Genomic DNA, 18,290 nt, shown 5'->3' with positions numbered 1-18,290 from the left:
TGTACTGATTCTTGTGTATAAAAATAAATGTTCTAATGGTTGTGAAATCTTGTGGGACATAACTGCTAAGTTAATCAGTCCCTAAGCTTACACACTACTTAACCTAAATTATCCTAAGGACAAACACACATACCCATGCCCGAGGGAGGACTCGAACCTCCGCCGGGACCAGCCGCACAGTGCATGACTGCAGCGCCCCAGACCGCTCGGCTAATCCCGCGCGGCGATTCTTGTGTAAAACTACGCTTCAAACGAATAGGCTGTGTCCTTCTCTCTCTGTGTCACAAAAATTGTCAAAGGTGAAAATTCTTTGGTAAACGTTTTAGACTGGGCCATTTCAATAGTTTCAATACATTAGGCGTGATAAAACACTGAGGAGCAGCCAGCATCTAGGCTTTCGGCAGTTGTTTTGAACTTTTGTATAGGGGCACTGTCTTGTGAAGTCGTGGTAGTGCATCGAAAGTGAGATGTAGACGGAAATGTGTAAAAAAAAAAAATGTATTACACTATTGGGAAAGTTCATGCAGGACGTACCAACCTTCAGTAAAATTCTGAACATTGAAATACCGATGGCAGTGAACCGATTATCAAATTGTAGCACACAGACATGTGCAGTGACCATCTTTTTTCTTGTGCGCCAGACGAGATTTGTCATGCGAATTATCTACGGAATTAACAAGGGCGGTTTCAGGTTCAGTGTGCCAACTGAGAGGGCTACCAATGGCGCCACAACAGTGAGATTTGTGTACAGGACTATCACAATCAGTAGCGGCCGCTTGCGTCGCCCATAGCTCCCAAATGCAGGATTTGTAGCCTATATTGTGCATATCGCAGTTGGTAGCGAAAATTGACACGGATGAGAGTGCTCGAGTGAAAAGGGGGGAGGATGCGCTCATTATAATAAGTCGCTAGTGTGGGAAAGTTTTCTCGAACTGGTCCTGGGAATTAACACGATAATTGGAGCAAGCAACGAATTACTGCAGTAAGCAACAAGTTTGCTAAGAAGAGATGATCCCGTACAACATTTAAGTGTAGCATCACAAAACCCCCGCATGCTTCACTCTTGGGGCGTAAACTCGACCAGAAGTAGGAAACAGTGTGGAACAAGACTCATTAGACCAAATGAATTTTTTCCATAGCTCCATAGTCCAGGTTTTATGGCTTCGACACCACCTTTTCCTGTTACGGGCATTTGCGTCACTGATAAGTGGCTTTATACGAGGGTGAGTCAAATGAAAACCTTAAATTTGTAATAAGACGTCGAAATTTCGCGCCGTTATGCTGTAAGTTGGTAATCGTGCTACAAACAGCGTGCAGAATGGCAGCATAGTGCAGATGCACACATACCATCGCGGTATCAGTATGAAGATGGCCGTCCCACTTGCGACTTGCACCAGGGAAGAGCAGCGCTCTGTTATTCGGTTTTTGCGTAGTGAAGGCGTGAAACCTATTGAAATTCATCGACGAATGAAGATTCAGTACGGTGATGCATGTTTGCCACAGCAGGAAGTCTACTAATGGAGTAGGAAGTTCGCAAATGGTGTGACTTCAGTGGAAGATGCTCCTCGTCCAAGTGAGGCACAACGAGTTGTGACTCCACAGAACATTGCAGCAGTTGAAACCATAGTGAAGGAAAACCGCCGAGTGACACTGAATGATACTGCAGCATGTTTACAGATTAGTCATGGGTCAGCACACCACACTGTGCATGATGTGCTCCATTTTCACAAAGTGTCTGCAAGATGGGTACCACGGCAGCTGACTCCTGAAATGTGAGAACGACGTGTTGATGCTTGTGAAGAACTTCTTCGGCGCTTTGAACGAGAAAGTGATGGCTTCCTTGCAAGAATCGTTACTGGGGACGAAACCTGGGTTCACTTCCACCAACCGGAAACGAAGAGAGCCAGCAAGGAATGGCGCCATTTCTCATCACCAAAACCGAAGAAGTTTCGAACAGAACCACCAGCAGGGAAGGTTATGCTGACTCTCTTTTGCGACGAAAAAGGCGTCATTTTGGAGCATTGCATGCCTAGAGGGACCACTGCCACCAGTGCATCATGCACAGATCTCCTAAAAAATCATCTGCGGCCTGCAATCAAATTAAAGCGACGTGGATTGCTGTCAGCAGGTGTCCTTTTGCAACATGACAATGCAAGGCCCCACACTGCCCGTACAACAGATGCAACAATCACAGACGTGCATTTTGAGTGTCTTCCTCATCCAGCATACTCACCAGACCTTGCCCCAAGTGATTTCCATATGTTTGGACCGCTCAAAGACGCAATGGGAGGAAAGAAGTTCCGTTCTGATGAAGAGGTACCCCAGGCGGTGCGTGAGTGGTTGCGCGGACTACCAAAAGAATTTTTTTCTAAAGGAATTTATGCACTTTGTAAGCGCTGGAGGACTTGCATTAAGCGTGGGGGAGATTATGTTGAAAAGTGATACAGCTTTGTGCCACTTCCGCACAGTAAATAATATTTAAAAAAAGACTCACCCTCGTATTTCCAGCTCACCTTAAATCATACTGCTTACCGAGCTCCTTCCGTGTTTCTGCAGAGACTTTGGCAGCCGTCGTCCTCTTATTTCTCGTCAAAATCCTCTTCATTTCGTCAGGATGACTCAACACAAAGTTTCATCCACGTGGTGACTAAGCGGATGATGTTTTTCTACTTTCCCTGTTTTCGATATAAACCTTAGATACTGAGCTTCTTGAAACACCAAACACTTTGGCCCGCTAGTTTACAGAAGCACCAACCATACGAGCACGAACAGTTTTCCCGCGATTGAATTAACTAAGCTCCGACATAATGCACTCAAAATTACTCAGAACACGGTTCTGACCACGACTGAGACGTACAACGCATTGAGGACATTACACAGGCACCGTTCGTGATCGAATACAACAGCAAAACCTGCAGGCACCACAGGCATCCGCGTTTATGTTCAAGCATTCATTTCGCGCGCTCTTTCTATATTTCAAACCAGCCGTACAATTTTTTAGTTACAGTTGATCGGAGTGTTTGAGCACCAAACAAGGATTCAGGAAAGTTCCGGGCAGAGAGAGGCCGGCTACGCAGTAGGGCATCATGTTACCCGTCGTCCGCTATTCACCATCAGAGAAGCAGCAGCCACATATCCCGTATGTGTCGTAGCTTCCCTCCGGCCACAAAATTCGCTGTGCTGTTGCATGACAGTTGGCAGCCCTGCGAATCGCGTATCTCGGCGACGACGGGCAGGGTCGGTATTATGGACTCGATTTCCGGTCGGCACGGATGATCGCACGAGGAATAACTCATCGACGGCGGTATCTACACGGGAGCGAAGTGCGTGTTGAATTGAATGATGTATGAGAGCTGACATGTCCACACTCTGCATATGATAATGGAATCCAGAATTATGAGCAGGGCTTTGTAATAGCTTTTGAAAGCTGAATGGCTTCATGTTATGTCATCGGCTGTTTACAGGCTCCCACTTAAACAGTTAACAATCTCTAAATTTTATACTTACTGTAGATATTACTGTTATTATATTTCACAACAATTATTAGCGTGATTACTGTCAGGCATTCTTATGATTATGATGATACAGTAGTTTGCTTAGAAGCTTCATGCTACCCACGCTTGTTTTACGCACTTGTTTCCGTCACATATGGGTGAAGTCCGGCACGAAGTGTCATCACACCCATCTCCCTACTGCGACATTATGCAGTGCACTTAGTTTCGTGGCTTAAACAAGTGCTATACAGCGATTAATTTTTTCGTTTCGTATCTTTTGCAGTCGATTAACAGATCGCTTGAGCAAGCTATTTTTATTAATTGCTTATTTAGTCTTACCACATTGGCCCTCCTTGCATCTGACGACGTACAACCCCTACCAAAAATACCACAGAACATTCTCGATAGTAATAATAATAGTACATTATTGTTATTGGTATTATGGGCATTTAGAGTGATATACACTTATCAGCCAGAACATTATGACTACCGAACTACTGTCGATATAAACCCGTCCAGGCTATAGCAGCGTCACCTGGCGAGGAATTATTGCAAGCCAGACACACGCACGGTGCATGTAATATCAGTTAGCATGGTGTCCGTTTATAGAATGGGGAAGGCGTGCGATCAATCTGGATTTGACCGAAGGCTGATTGCGATAGCCCGGAGGCTCGGCACAAGCATTATCGGATGTTCAAGGAGTGTTGTGGTGAGTGACTTCAACACGTGGCGAAACCTAGGTGATACCACGTCCTGACGTCGTGGCGTTAGCGGCCACCCCTCATCGCAGATGTCGGATGTCATAGGCTGGGCATACTGGTAAAACAGGACAGGCGGAGAATTGTGGCGGAACTAACACCAGACTTTAATCCTGGGTAGAGTACAAGTGTGTCTGAACACACAGTGCGCCAAACACTCCTAACGACCATCTCTGCAGCCGAGAACCGATGCATATGCCAACCATGACATCGGCAACTACGATTAAAGTAGGCACGTGACCATCGGCACTGGAAAAAAAAAAAAATGGTTCAAATGGCTCTGAGCGCTATGGGACTTAACATCTGTGGTCATTAGTCCCCTAGAACTTAGAACTAGTTAATTGAAGCACTGAAAAACATAAGAACACAAAGCACAGACACAAAGTTTTAGAACAACAGATGTCTGTGAAAATCTAAATTCTAGGCAAACCACCAGTTTCGCTTGTTTTTTGAGCAGTTCTCAATATCTCATATTCCTTATAAAAACAAAGTACCCGTATTATGTTATAAAATTCTATTTAATAATTAGCATATCTATTGTTAATGTTAATCCACAAAATTTTCATATGTATCCTAGTGGAAACAGTGTCTTTTGGACTGCTGCGTAGTTTGGAATTAATTTGAAATTGGACTCAGGATATAAAGAGCACACACGATGATGACCTGTACCAACGCTTCATTGTCCTCGTTATCAACATTTTCATTAACCACTCTCTCTGGCTTGAGGTTCACATAAAACTGTCTGTTCACTTTAGGCAGGAAATCTAGTAGTTTTGTTAAGTGCATGTGTTGGAGGTTTGATCTAATAGTTTCGTTAAGTCTTGGTGTTTCAGAGTTGATATTTGCCTTCCACCTGTGTATTTGGGTATCAGATGTTACAAGGCATTTACAGACGGTGGGGAAATAAACTGTGGTCCCCCTCAATGTCACTGAAGAAAATGGTGGGGTCCCAGTACCCCAGTGAAGAATATGTTACTTTAAACAAAAGATTGTGGCAATCTGTTAAAAACGTCATCAATATAAAATTTCTTTAATGCACGTTGTTACCACGAACATCAATTTTTGACTTTCTGGTGAGGCCGGTAACACTCTTAATGGTTCTGAAATATTCAGCATCCATTTTACAAACTGGAATGCTTAAACCATGGAGTGTGAGATTATGGAGAGATTTTCCTTCTAGAGCCTTCAGGTTTTATAAAGAAATGGGCGTCTGTGTAGCCAGTGAGCGTTCCTACACCAATGAAAATGTGTGGTTTGGATCCATTTGAAAGTGAGTGCCAGAGAAATCGCCGAGACAGCTTTTTGCAAATATTGATGTATCTAGTGTAGGAGTGCAGCACTGATAAAGCTGGTTAACCCTAAGATTAACAGATATCAGAAGCGTGCATACACGCTAAAATCTCAAAATCGGCCAAAGTGTACTTTAGGCCCTTGTGATTCTCATCGCCTCAATTATTTATTTTTAAATTAGAGATGTTTAACAAATAGATGTATCATAAATTTGCAGTATCTTTTGCTAACGTTCATTAAAAACGAAAGTGTAAAATACTTTTAAGATTTTAATCTAATTGTGTAAAACCTTAAGTCTGGCGCGTAATTAGGGCGCAAGGGGACGATAGGATGAACATGAAAAGTGAGAGGATTCGAAGGTGGACGGAATCCTGTGGTTCTATCTCTTTCGAAATGATTGTGTCGTTTCTGAATTTGGAGTTGCTCCCGGGCGTATTCATTTCCTGGCGAAGGCTATCTGACATTAAATAATGATGGTCGGTGCTACGTTTCCCCGGATATTTGCAGAGAGACACCGGAAATGCAGTTTATGCATCGCAATTATGTAAGAAATAATTAATAACTACAGTAAGCTGCATGTACTGTCGTAGACCCTAAGCAATTCACGCCTCATACAGTATTGTGACATCTGGAAACCCATATCCTCTCTCTCTGTCTCCCCCTCTCTCTCTTTCTCCGTCTTCCCCTTCCCATCTCCCCCTCCCTCTCTCTCTCTCTTTCTCTGTCTAATACACTCGCCACCACACACACACACACACACACACACACACACACACACACACACAATGTATGCGCCTGCTAGTTCTCGCTTTTACCAGTACCCAGCACCCATCATTAGCGGTGCAAGAAAAAAACAGTTTCCGTGTGTTCCTCCCCTCCGACGCATAGTCAGCTTCAGTCGCATCTCTTACTTGTGGGGTAGAAGTATTGATTATTCAGCACACCTACTTTAAAAAAAAAATTTAATGTTTTTCATTCTTCCTGAAGTAGTAATTCTGTATGTTTACCTTCAAAAATTGGTTTCATTTGTTTCTTACCAATAAATTTAGAGATTACTTCCGGGACTGTACAAATGGGCTTTAAAATATGATACGGGATATGGAATGACACATTACTGCGCGACCTTTTCTTGGATTAGAACAAGTTATTATGTAGAGTTCATGTAAATTGCCCTGGACATGCTGTAATTCCATTAACTCTGTTAACTAACTTCTTTAACAAAGTTGCGTATCAACACCCTCCAGAGAGTTCATTGTATGGAACTGGGGACCTAGAAACGACCGTGAGGCCTCGTCCCCACCGCAGCCCTCAGTGGTTCACAGCCCCACGACCAGTTACAGCAGTCCACTCACCCCACCGCCGCCCCACATCGAACCCAGGGTTTTTGTGCGGTTCGGCCCCCAGTGACCCCCCTGGGAATGTCTCACACCAGACGAGTGTAACCCTAATGTTTGCGTGGTAGAGTAATTATGGCGTAGCGTACGTGGAGAAAGTGTTTACGCAGCAATCGCCGACATAGTGTAACTGAGGTGGAATAAGGGGAACCAGCCAGCATTCGCCGAGGCAGATGGAAAACCGCCTTAAAAACCATCCACAGACCGACTGGCACATCGGCACTCGACAGTAATCCGCCGGCCGGATTCGTGCAGGGGACCGGTACGCCTTCCCGCCGGGAAAGCAGTGCATTAGACCGCACGGCCAAGGGGCGGGCTCCAGGAAGGGTAGTGAAATATACAAACAGCGATAGTGGAAGAAAAAGAAGTACTGGATGAATACAGAGCAGTGTGGAATGGAACCCTGTTCCCAGTTCTAAAACAACTATCAGAAGATCGAAGCACACACACACACCCACACACACACCCACACCCACCCACCCACCCACCCACCCACCCACACACACACACACACACACACACACACACACACACACACAATACCGTCCCGGGAGCTGCGCTCTTTCTGCCTTGAGACGTGCGACTTGGGCCCCTGAGCGCGAGGCGGTGTCGGCTGGCCGCTTTGTTTACTGGCATCGACCCAGGCGGCGGCTGTGCGCTTGGCGGAATCTGTGGCCCAACCCCTGCCCGTATTCCCGGAATGCCCCTACCGCCGCCGCCGCCCCTAGGGGCCATGACTTACCTGCTGCGCTGCTGCAATATCTTTCCCCCCTTCTGCTTACTTCCTTATTATTGGCCTATGGCGAATACTAAGAACAGTCCAAGATTCCGCAGCAAAATCGTACGGATACATGCAGCAAGTTTTAATACATAGCTTGGACCTACCTCTATTCGTTATTTATCTGTTTTATAACGAATTCATGCCAACGGCCTTGCCGCAGTGGTAACACCGGTTCCCGTCAGATCACCGAAGTTAAGCGCTGTCAGGCTGGGCTACAATTTGGATGGGTGGTCATCCGGTCTGCCGAGCGCTGTTGGCAAGCGGGGTGCACTTAGGCCTTTTGAAGCAAACTGAGGAGCTACTTGACTGAGAAGTAGCAGCTCCTGTCTCGGAAACTGACATACGGCCGGGGGAGCGGTGTGCTGACCACATGCCCCTCCATATCCGCATCCAATGTCGCCTGTGGGCTTAGGATGATACGGCGGCCGGCCGGTACTGTTGGGCTTTCATGCCCTGTTTGGGAGGAGTTTTAGTTTTTATAACAAATTCATACGAGTCCTTTAAGATTATCTAATAACATAGCTATCTTCAGATCTGGTGGTGTAGAGGAATGTTGAAAATTAAGTGGACATCTTAAAGACTGGTAGCTGAGAAAGAGCTTTAACATAAGAAATGCAGTTAAATTAATTGTCGTCTCTCTTTTAAAATTCTTTGCAAATCACAGTATACCTCCGTTTCTCTCTACCTGAAAACAGGGACAACTGAAAACTGTATGATCAGCGGAAACTTGTTACCCACATACACCGATTAGTGTGTTAACACGTCCTACTCCAGGCAGATGTTTGGGATATGAACCATTACTAGCTAATAGATGCACCACCCCTCGTATAGCTTCAGTCGAGCATGGTGGTGGTAAGTTCCTATGGGAGGCTTCAAATAGCTCTGAACACTATGGGACTTAACATCTGTGTTCATCAGTCCCCTAGAACTTAGAACTACTTAAACCTAACTAACCTAAGGACATCACACACATCCATGCCCGAGGCAGGATTCGAACCTGCGACCGTAGCAGTCTCCTATGGGAGGAAACTCCAACCGGCTTCTTTGAGCCCAACTACGCGTCCTCTCTCTGATGCTGACATTTGGGTATCTGCGAGGCATAATGACTGTCCAACTCAGATCACGGAATGAAATTCGGAAAGACTTTATGTCGTGGTATCGACCCATCCCGTGTTTACTATCCTTGGCAGATATGCAGGGTGAGCCACCTAACGTTACCGCTGGATATATTTCGTAAACCACATCAAATACTGATTAACCGATTCCACAGACCGAACGTGAGGAGAGGGGCTAGTGTAATTGTTTAATACAAACCATACAAAAATGCACGGAAGTATGTTTTTTAACACAAACCTACGTTTTTTAAATGGAACCACGTTAGTTTTGTTAGCACATCTGAACATATAAACAAATACGTAATCAGTGCCGTTTGTTGCATTGTAAAATGTTAATTACATCCGGAGATATTGTAACCTAAAGTTGACGCTTGAAACCTCCGACGTTCAGCTGCGTGTTGTAACAAACACGGGCCACGGTCGGCTAGCAGCATCTGCAGGGACATGTTTACGATGACGACCGTGTTTACGAGTGTGGCTGTAGTGCACTGTTGTGGTTTGGTCTAGCTGTCGCAGTGTCCGCATGTAGCGCTTGCTGCTATTGTTATTCTGCATTCGTCTCCGCACGCAGACCACCTTTAGTACACCGTGTTACCAGACGTCTGTGATAGTGTAGTGTTGTAGGAACTGTGACCATGGTGTATTCGAGCTCTGAAAAGGCGGAGATGATACTCATCTATGGCGAGTGTCGACGAAATGCAGCTGAAGCCTGCAGGGTGTATGCAGAACGGCACCCGGACAGAGAGCATCCAACGTGCCGCACATTGCAAAACATCTACCGCCAACTGTATGCAAAAGGTATGGTCGTAGCACGCAAACGGGTCCGTAACAGGCCCGTCACAGGAGAAGCGGGTGCAATTGGTGTGTTAGCTGCTGTTGCCATGAACCCACACATGAGTACACGGGACATTGCGAGAGCCGGTGGACTGAGTCAAAGTGGTCTCATGGGCATACTGCATCGTCACCGCTTTCACCCGTTTCTTGTGTCGCTACATCAGCAATTACATGGTGATGACTTTAATCATCGAGTCAATTCTGTCAATGGGCATTAACAGAGAATGCGTTGCAGTTCTACCTGTATACCGATGAAGCGGGTTTCACAAACCACGGGGCAGTGAATCTACGGAACATGCATTACTGGTCCGTGGACAATCCTCGCTGGCTCAGACAGGTAGAGCGACAGCGACCGTGGACTGTAAATGTATGGTGCGGAATCATTGGCGACCACCTCATTGGTCCTCACTTCATTGCAGGGGCCCAAACAGCTGCAACATACATCGCATTTCTACAGAATGATCTGCCAACGTTGCTCGAAAATGTACCACTGGAAACGCGTCGACGTATGTGGTATCAGCATGATGGTGCACCTGCACATTCCGCAATTAACATTAGGCTGACCCTTGACAGGATGTTCGACGGGCGTTTCATAGGACGTGGAGAACGCATAAACTGGCCAGCCCGTTCTCCTGATCTTACACCTCTGGACTTCTTTCTGTGGGGTACGTTAAAGGAGAATGTGTACCATGATGTGCCTACAACCCCAGAGGATATGAAAGAACGTATTGTGGCAGCCTGCGGCGACATTACACCAGATGTACTGCGGCGTGTACGACATTCATTACGCCAGAGATTGCAATTGTGTGCAGCAAATGATGGCCACCACATTGAACATCTATTGGCCTGACATGTCGGGCCACACTCTATTCCACTCCGTAATTGAAAACGGAAACCACATGTGTACGTGTACCTCACCCCTCATAGTAATGTACATGTGCGTCAGTGAGAAAGACCAACAAAAAGGTGTTAGCATGTGGACGTAATGTGCTGTTCCAGTCTTTTCTGTACCTAAGGTCCATCACCGTTCCCTTTGGATCCGTACGTAATTCGGTGCTGTCCAATACACACGATCGAACAACGGAGGTTTGGTACATTTTACAATGCAACAAACGGCACTGATTACGTATTTGTTTATATGTTCAGATGTGCTGACAAAACTAAGGGGGTTCCATTTGAAAAAAAAACGTAGGTTTGTGTTAAAAAACATACTTCCGTGCATTTTTTTATGGTTTGTATTAACCAATTACACTAGCCCCTCTCCTTACGTTCGGTCTGTGGAATCGATTCGTCAGTATTTGATGTGGTTTACGAAATATATCCAGCGGTAATGTTAGGTGACTCACCCTGTATATGTATGCAGAGTTCTGCTCAAGGTTCGTACATCCTTTTGTCGTGCGTATTGATAAACTGCATACTAATTTTTGATTTTTTTTTGTTTCAGGTGAGTACACTGGAATGGTTCAAATGGCTCTGAGTACTATGGGACTTAACAGCTGTGGTCATCAGTCCCCTAGAACTTAGAACTACTTAAACCTAACTAACCTAAGGACATCACACACATCCATGCCCGAGGCAGGATTCGAACCTGCGACCGTAGCAGTCGCGCGGTTCCGGACTGCGCGCCTAGAACCGCGAGACCGCCGCGGCCGGCTGAGTACACTGGACTCTTCTATTGAAGAAAGTAAAAAAGCCACGGCTGTAAGTAAATGGATTGCGTTTTGATATTCATGACCGGATAGCCTGTGTGAATAAATAATTTACAGATTACAATTTATTTTCGCGACATGATTTATTGCTGTTTTTTTCCTTTTTTTTCCAAAGAAAGGTAGTAACACTAAAGCACGATAAAAACGTTGAGCAGTTGCGGTCGCACATGCAAGTATGTCTTTAGGAATGCACAGATCTCACCAAATAATAGCTGTGGTTCGTCCAACGAAGACGAAACTGAAGATCATCAGCATTGCAACAGTATTCCACTACTGCGAATTCTGGTAACTCATATCCTGTGCCTAAGTAGATCAAATTTTTGCAGCAAGTTTCCTTACAAGAATGACTAAAGTTAGTTACAGTTCTGCTTTCTCCGTCCTTACCTGCATGAGTATCAATTTGTGACCAATCTGCATCTTCGGGTTCTGTTCCTTCTTTCTTTCTTCCTTCCTTCCTTCCTTCTTCTTTTTCTTTTTCTTCGAGTGTATTTACCTAGGTAGTGCAAATATATTTGAAATAAAATTTTCGGTTAAGTCCCAATATAACTAGACTCAAATTTCACCCGTAGTTCATGAGAGAGGAAGTGGTCAGTGCATAATAGGCTCCAGCATTTTGCTACTGACGTAAGAAATCTAAGGCGCCAATATGATTTAAGAGAACGTTAATTCTCTACCTCAGACGTCAAGTGTATAGCACTCCCATTGAAAGTGGCTGAAAATGTGCAGAAGCGAATCGCGCAGCCTTGTTAATCTTTATGACTAGAACGGGAGGGGGGGGGGGGGTGGACAGAATTCGTAACTCACCGAAGAGGCGAGTGCACTATTGCATCCAAATGCGAAGACGTCACGTGGTACACCTCTTTGAACAGGTAGGAGTGTACATAGAGTAAATTGTAATGGGTCACTTGCTGAACTAGAATAGTATTTCATTTTAAAGTAGGTCGTGGCAGAAATTTGTGTCTAATTAATTGGTGACTTAATTGAAAGTTTACGTTGCAAACACATTTGTACTAACTAGGACGACAACTGAACTCGTGACAATATATGTATATGGAGTTCTCTCGCGTGCGGACTTACGTTTACTGGAATGCTGTTGATTCTACTGTCGTATAGTTTCACTCTTGTCAGTTTCCGCTGACATCGATTTGTTGTAGAATCATGGAACATATTTTGTGTTTAGACATAATGACCTGTCTACACTCTGAGAAGCTCATCTGCAGAAACCAGCACGGTTTTAGGAAACAGCGGCCATGCGAGACACAGATGGCCCTCTTTGTGCATGATTTACAACAGGCTCTAGATACCGGCTCCCAGGTTGATGCTGTGTTTCTCGACTTTCGAAACGCGTTCGACTCAGTTCCGCACTGTCGCTTGCTACAAAAAGTGCGCGCTTACGGTCTATCCGATGACATATGCGGTTGAATAGAAAGTTTTCTAACAGACAGGAGGCAGTATGTCGTCCTGAACGGGGTGACTTCAACAGAAACAAGCGTAACTTCAGATGTGCCCCAGGGCAGCGTAATAGATCCTCTGCTTTTTACGATTTACGTAAATGATCTGGTTGATGATATTGACAGCGGCTTGAGACTGTTTGCCGATGATGCTGTAGTCTACAGGAGAGTAGTATCACACGAAAGTTGTGAACAAATCATAGAGGATTTGCAGAAAATAAATGCGTGGTGTAATGACTGGCAATTATCTCTCAATATTAGCAAGTGAAACCTACTGCGAATAAAAAGGCGAAAATCCCCATTAATGTACGAGTACAAAATAAAAGCCCAGTCTTTGGAAGCTGTACCGACCGTCAAGTATCTGGATGTGACTATTCGAAATGATCTCAAATGGAATGATCAGTTTACACAAGTAACGGGTAAGACGAACTCTAGATTGCGGTTTATTGGTAGAATCTTGAAGCGAAGCAGTCCTTCAACAAAGGAAATAGCTTACAGTAGGCTACTTTAGTTCGTTCAGTCTTGGAGTATTGTTCGTCTTTATGGGACCCTTACCAGTTGGGTCTGACTCAAGAGACTGAGAAGGTCCAAAGAAGAGCGGCAAGATTCGTGACTGGTACATTTAGCCATTGCGAGAGCGTTACAAATGTGATAGAAAGTGGGACACACTTGCAGATAGACGGCGCGCCAAACAGAAGGGGATGCTCACTAAATTCCAAAATCCGATCCTCACCGAGGATGTAGAGCATATATTATTACCCCCAACTTTCAAATCGCGCAATGATCACCATTCAAAGATAAGGGAAATAAGAGCTCGTGCTGAGGCGTTCAGTCATTTTTCCCTCGCGCGATCCACGAGTGGAACAGAAGGGGGGGGGGGAGGGGGGAATATGACTTTGGCGCGAATTTTGCCCTCCGCCACACACCGCTTGGTGGCTAGCGGAGTATAGATGTAGATGTAGATACTTAAGGTACACGCTGAATTGATTTGAGAGGAAGGCACCCCTGATTGTTTTATTAACAGACCCGGCTGCTGAGATAAAATTGGTGTCACGGGATGATAGAGTCTGACTCGACAAACTCCGTGAAACCAGAGCTCCTGCGTGTGCAGGAGTTGCGACTCGCCGCCGCAAGTACATCGGCGCCTTCGCCTTAACGGAAATAGCGGCGCGCGATCGCACGTCGGCAGTTGGCGCGTGCCTTCTCCAACTCTGCATTACGGAGGAAGCCGCGGCATTCGGAGGGCTTGTTAGCTAGTTTCGGGAACGCAATGAACTGCCGGCCGTTGGAATTCCAGGCAACTAGCTAACACAATAGGCGCCTTGTTGCTTGTTCGTTAATTATTGAGCGGCACCCCAGAATCTCGGCCCTAGACGTACGCTTGAATTGAATGTAATGGGTTTTCCGTGGATAGCGGAATGCGCTTTACGTATATCCTGTATTACCAAAGTCTGGTACTGTGCCAGAGTAGTGAACTAATTCCATAGGAACTATATGGTTGTTTGTGCGTAATTCCGCTTCAGGTCCAGCACATAACTTAAATCAGATAGCGGTACCAGTGCCGTCATTTCCTTATCTGAGCAGGATCATAATTAGGTGCCACTGGAAGATACTTGGAGACACGAATAAAAGATTCACATACGTGCACTTAGTACCCACATCTACTTCCTAACTGTATAATTTAGATCTAAGTGTGTGGCTGAGGATTCAGGGAACCACTTTCTGAGCAGACTACTTCTCGACCGTTCCACATGGGTAAAATGAACATCTAGATCTCTTCGTCCGAGCCCTGATTTCTCTTATTTTATAACGATAGTTATTTCTCCCGCTGTAGGTGATAGTGAACAACATATTGTGGCACCAGGAGGGGAATATTGGTGATCGAAATTTTGTAGAAAGATCGCACCGCCTTTGTTTTAATGATTACTATCCAACTGGTTTATAATAGCCACGAATCTCTCCGATATTACGCGATTGGTCAAAACGAGCCGCACGTCTTTGAACTTTTTCAAAGTCCTCCAGAAAATGAAAAAGCACAGTGTAGGTAGTCTCTTTAGTAGATTTGTTATTTGTTGGATGTTCTACATATCCAGTCAGTAAAAGGCAGTTTGTGGTTCGGTTTCCCCACAACATTATCTAAGTGATGGTAACATATTAAGTTGTTTGTAATTGTCATCCCTAGTCCTTTATTTCAGCTGAAAACCTTTAGTTTGTGTGACTTGTCGAGTAACTAAAATTTAAGGCAATTTTTAAGCACTCATTTTTCGCACCTTGTGGATTGTGTTATTCGTTTTGACCTACCGGGTAGTTTACTAGACGGTAAACGAGAGCATCATCTGCAGACGATCTATTGTGTACATTTACAATCCTGCAATAAATTTCAGTTCGTAATAACTATTAGACAAGAGAAGGAGGTTTACTTGGGAAAGACATGGAGATATGGGACGATTCCACTTGTATTACATCAATGTCAGACAGAGATTGCGAAATGAAATTTTGGGATGTAAGCTTTACCTAGGAGCAGGTACACACTCAGATGACAATTTAGTAATGACGAAGAGAAGGCTGAAGTTTAAGAAACTAGTCGGAAAGAATCAATGTGCCAAGATGCGCAAAGAAGTGGGATACAGAAGTGCTAAGGAATGAAAAGTTACGCTTGAAACTCTCTGAGACTATAAATACTGCGATAATAAGTACCTCAGTAGGCAGTTTAGTTGAAAAGTAATAGATATCTCTAAAAAGAATTTGGAATGAAAATCATAGGAGCGTGGAAGGTAAATTCGAAGAGATGTTGGGTAACAGAAGAAATGCTGCAACTGACCAAACAAAAAAAGAAAATACGGGTAAAAAACGCTCAGGAAATTCAGGAATACAGAAATACAATTCACTTAGGAATCATATAGTTAGGAAGTGCGTGAAGACTAAAGTGAAATGAGTGCAGGAAAAATGTAAGAAGATCGAAAATGAAGTAGTCGTCGGAAAGATTCATTCGGCGTACAAAAGAATGACAAAACAGCCTTCGGTGAAACTCAAAGAAAGCGTGGCTGTTAAGAGTGCAAAGGGAATTCAAGTGTTAAACGTAGAGGAGATAGCGGATATGAGGAAAGAGCGCAATGAAGGGCTATAGTGTGGGAGTACTTGTCTATTAACGTAATTGCGAAAAAAATGGGAGCCGATATCGAAAACATGGGGGATACAGTTTTAGAATCAGAATTTAATAGAGTTTCGAAAGACACTTGCGATGAAATAAGGCAAAAAGGAAAAATAACATTTCTTCGAAATTTAGAAATCATTCGGGGAATTGGCAACCAAGCAACTACTGAACATGATGTGTAGAATCTGACGTTTCGGAAAAATATCATCCACACAATTCTGAAGGTAGCAAGGACAGGTCAGTGCGAGATCGCCCCATCACCTTAGCGGCTCATACCTCCAAACTGCGACAAGAATGATACACAGAAGAGTAGAAAAATAAATTGAGAATCTCTTAGATGACGATCATTTTGACTTCTGGAAAGGTAAGGGCACTAGAGAGGCAGTTCTGACGTTGCATTTCATAATAGTAGCAAGACTGAAGGTAAATCGAGGCACGGTCATAGTATTTCTCGACGTGGAGCAAGCTTTCAGCAACGTGAAATGGTGCAAGATGTTACAAATTCTGAGAAAAATAGGAGTAAGCTGCAGGGAAAGACGGATAATACACAACCAGAAGGGAACGATAAGAATGGAAGATCAAGAACGAAGTACTCAGTAAAGAAAGGTGTAAGACAAGGATGTAGTCTTTCGCCCCTGCTCTTCGATTCATATATCGAAGAAGCAATCACGGAAATCAAATAAATGTCCAAGAGTGGGACCGAAATTCAGGTTGAAAGATTCGCTGATCATATTGGTATCGTCAGTGGAAATAAAGAAGAACTGCAAGGACCTGCTGAATAGGAAAAAGTGTCTTATTAGCTCGATCCAGTCGAGAGTAATCCGAAAAAAGAAGACGGTAATGAGAAGCAGCAGGGATGCGATTAGTGGCAAACTTAACTTCAGAATTGGAGACCACCAAGCAGATGGAGTGAAGGAATTCTCTTGCGTTGGAAGCAAAATAAACCATGACACACTTAGCAAAGAGGACATAAAAAGGAGAACAGCACAGACAACGAGTAGTCTGCTAGCACAACCATAGGCCTTAATTTGAGGAAAAAATTCTGAGAATGTACGTTTGTAACACAGCATTGTTTATAGTGAATCAGGGACAGTGGGAAAACCAGAATGGAAGAGAATCGTTTCAGATGTGGTGATGCATAAGGATGTTGAAAATTAGGTGGACTGGTAGGATAAGGCACGAGGACGTTCTCAGCTGGGTCGACTAAGGAAGAAACACACGGAAAACAGTAACAAGAAGGAGGGAGAGGATTATAGGACATGTTTTAACAAATCAGGGAGTAGCTTCTATGGTACTAGAGGTCAATGTAGAGTGTAAAAACTGTAGAGGAAGACAGAGATTGGAATACATTCAGCAAATAATTCATTATCGTTTTACCCGCCGTTTAGGCTCCCATATTTCGACTGTCTTCATTAACCACGGAGAGCTTTCGCTGTAAAACGTTCCATTTTGTCATGATATTGGTTCATATGACCTTCGCTGCTTTGAGCTCTAAAGCCCTACTAAAAAAACAAAAAATAAATAAATTAATTAAATGCTATGTAGAAAAGTTATTGGTGCCTCATCATCATAAACCATAACCATTGTGGCAGACTGCAATGCTAGCGATCTTCTATGGAACAGAACTTGTTAATGTGACTGGGGAAGTGTATGACTCTACTAGTATACTACCACAGTTCCAACACAAACATTGCTGCTAAGGTAGATGGGTAGGTATACTTGAAGTTCAGCTTCCAAGATCACTCAAGGATTCGCATGCGCCCTCATGTGGTTATTGGCATGATTTATACTACTGGCCATTAAAATTGCTACACCAAGTAGAAATGCAGATGATAAACGGGTATTCAGTGGACAAATATATTACACTAGAAGCGACATGTGATTACATTTTCACGCAATTTGGGTGCATAGATCCTGAGAAATCAGTATCCAGAACAACCACCTCTGGCCGTAATAACGGCCTTGATACGCCTGGGCATTGAGTCAAACAGAGCTTGGATGGCGTGTACAGGTACAGACAGCTGCCCATGCAGCTTCAACACGATACCACAGTTCATCAAGGGTAGTGACTGGCGTATTGTGACGAGCCAGTTGCTCGGCCACCATTGACCAGACGTTTTCAGTTGGTGAGAGATCTGGAGAATCTGCCGGTCGAAGCAGCAGTCGAAGATTTTCTGTATCCAGAAAGGCCCGTACAGGACCTGCAAGATGCGGTCGTGCATTATCCTGCTGAAATGTAGGGTTTCGCAGGGATCGAATGAAGGGTGGAGCCATGGGTCGTAACACATCTGTAATGTAACGTCCACTGTT

General features: G+C 44.3%; 1 pseudogene; it reads left to right on the top strand.

The window, feature by feature from the left end:
• The first annotated feature begins 7,858 nt into the window (after nucleotides 1–7,858).
• On the top strand, nucleotides 7,859–7,976 carry LOC124620687 (annotated as a pseudogene).
• Nucleotides 7,977–18,290: the final 10,314 nt, after the last annotated feature.

This window comes from Schistocerca americana, chromosome 6, assembly GCF_021461395.2.
Source record: "Schistocerca americana isolate TAMUIC-IGC-003095 chromosome 6, iqSchAmer2.1, whole genome shotgun sequence".
In the NCBI taxonomy this organism is placed as follows: Eukaryota; Metazoa; Arthropoda; class Insecta; order Orthoptera; family Acrididae; genus Schistocerca; species Schistocerca americana.
The sequence above is the reverse complement of the archived record's forward strand: the minus strand, read 5'-3'. Positions and strand labels throughout refer to the sequence as shown.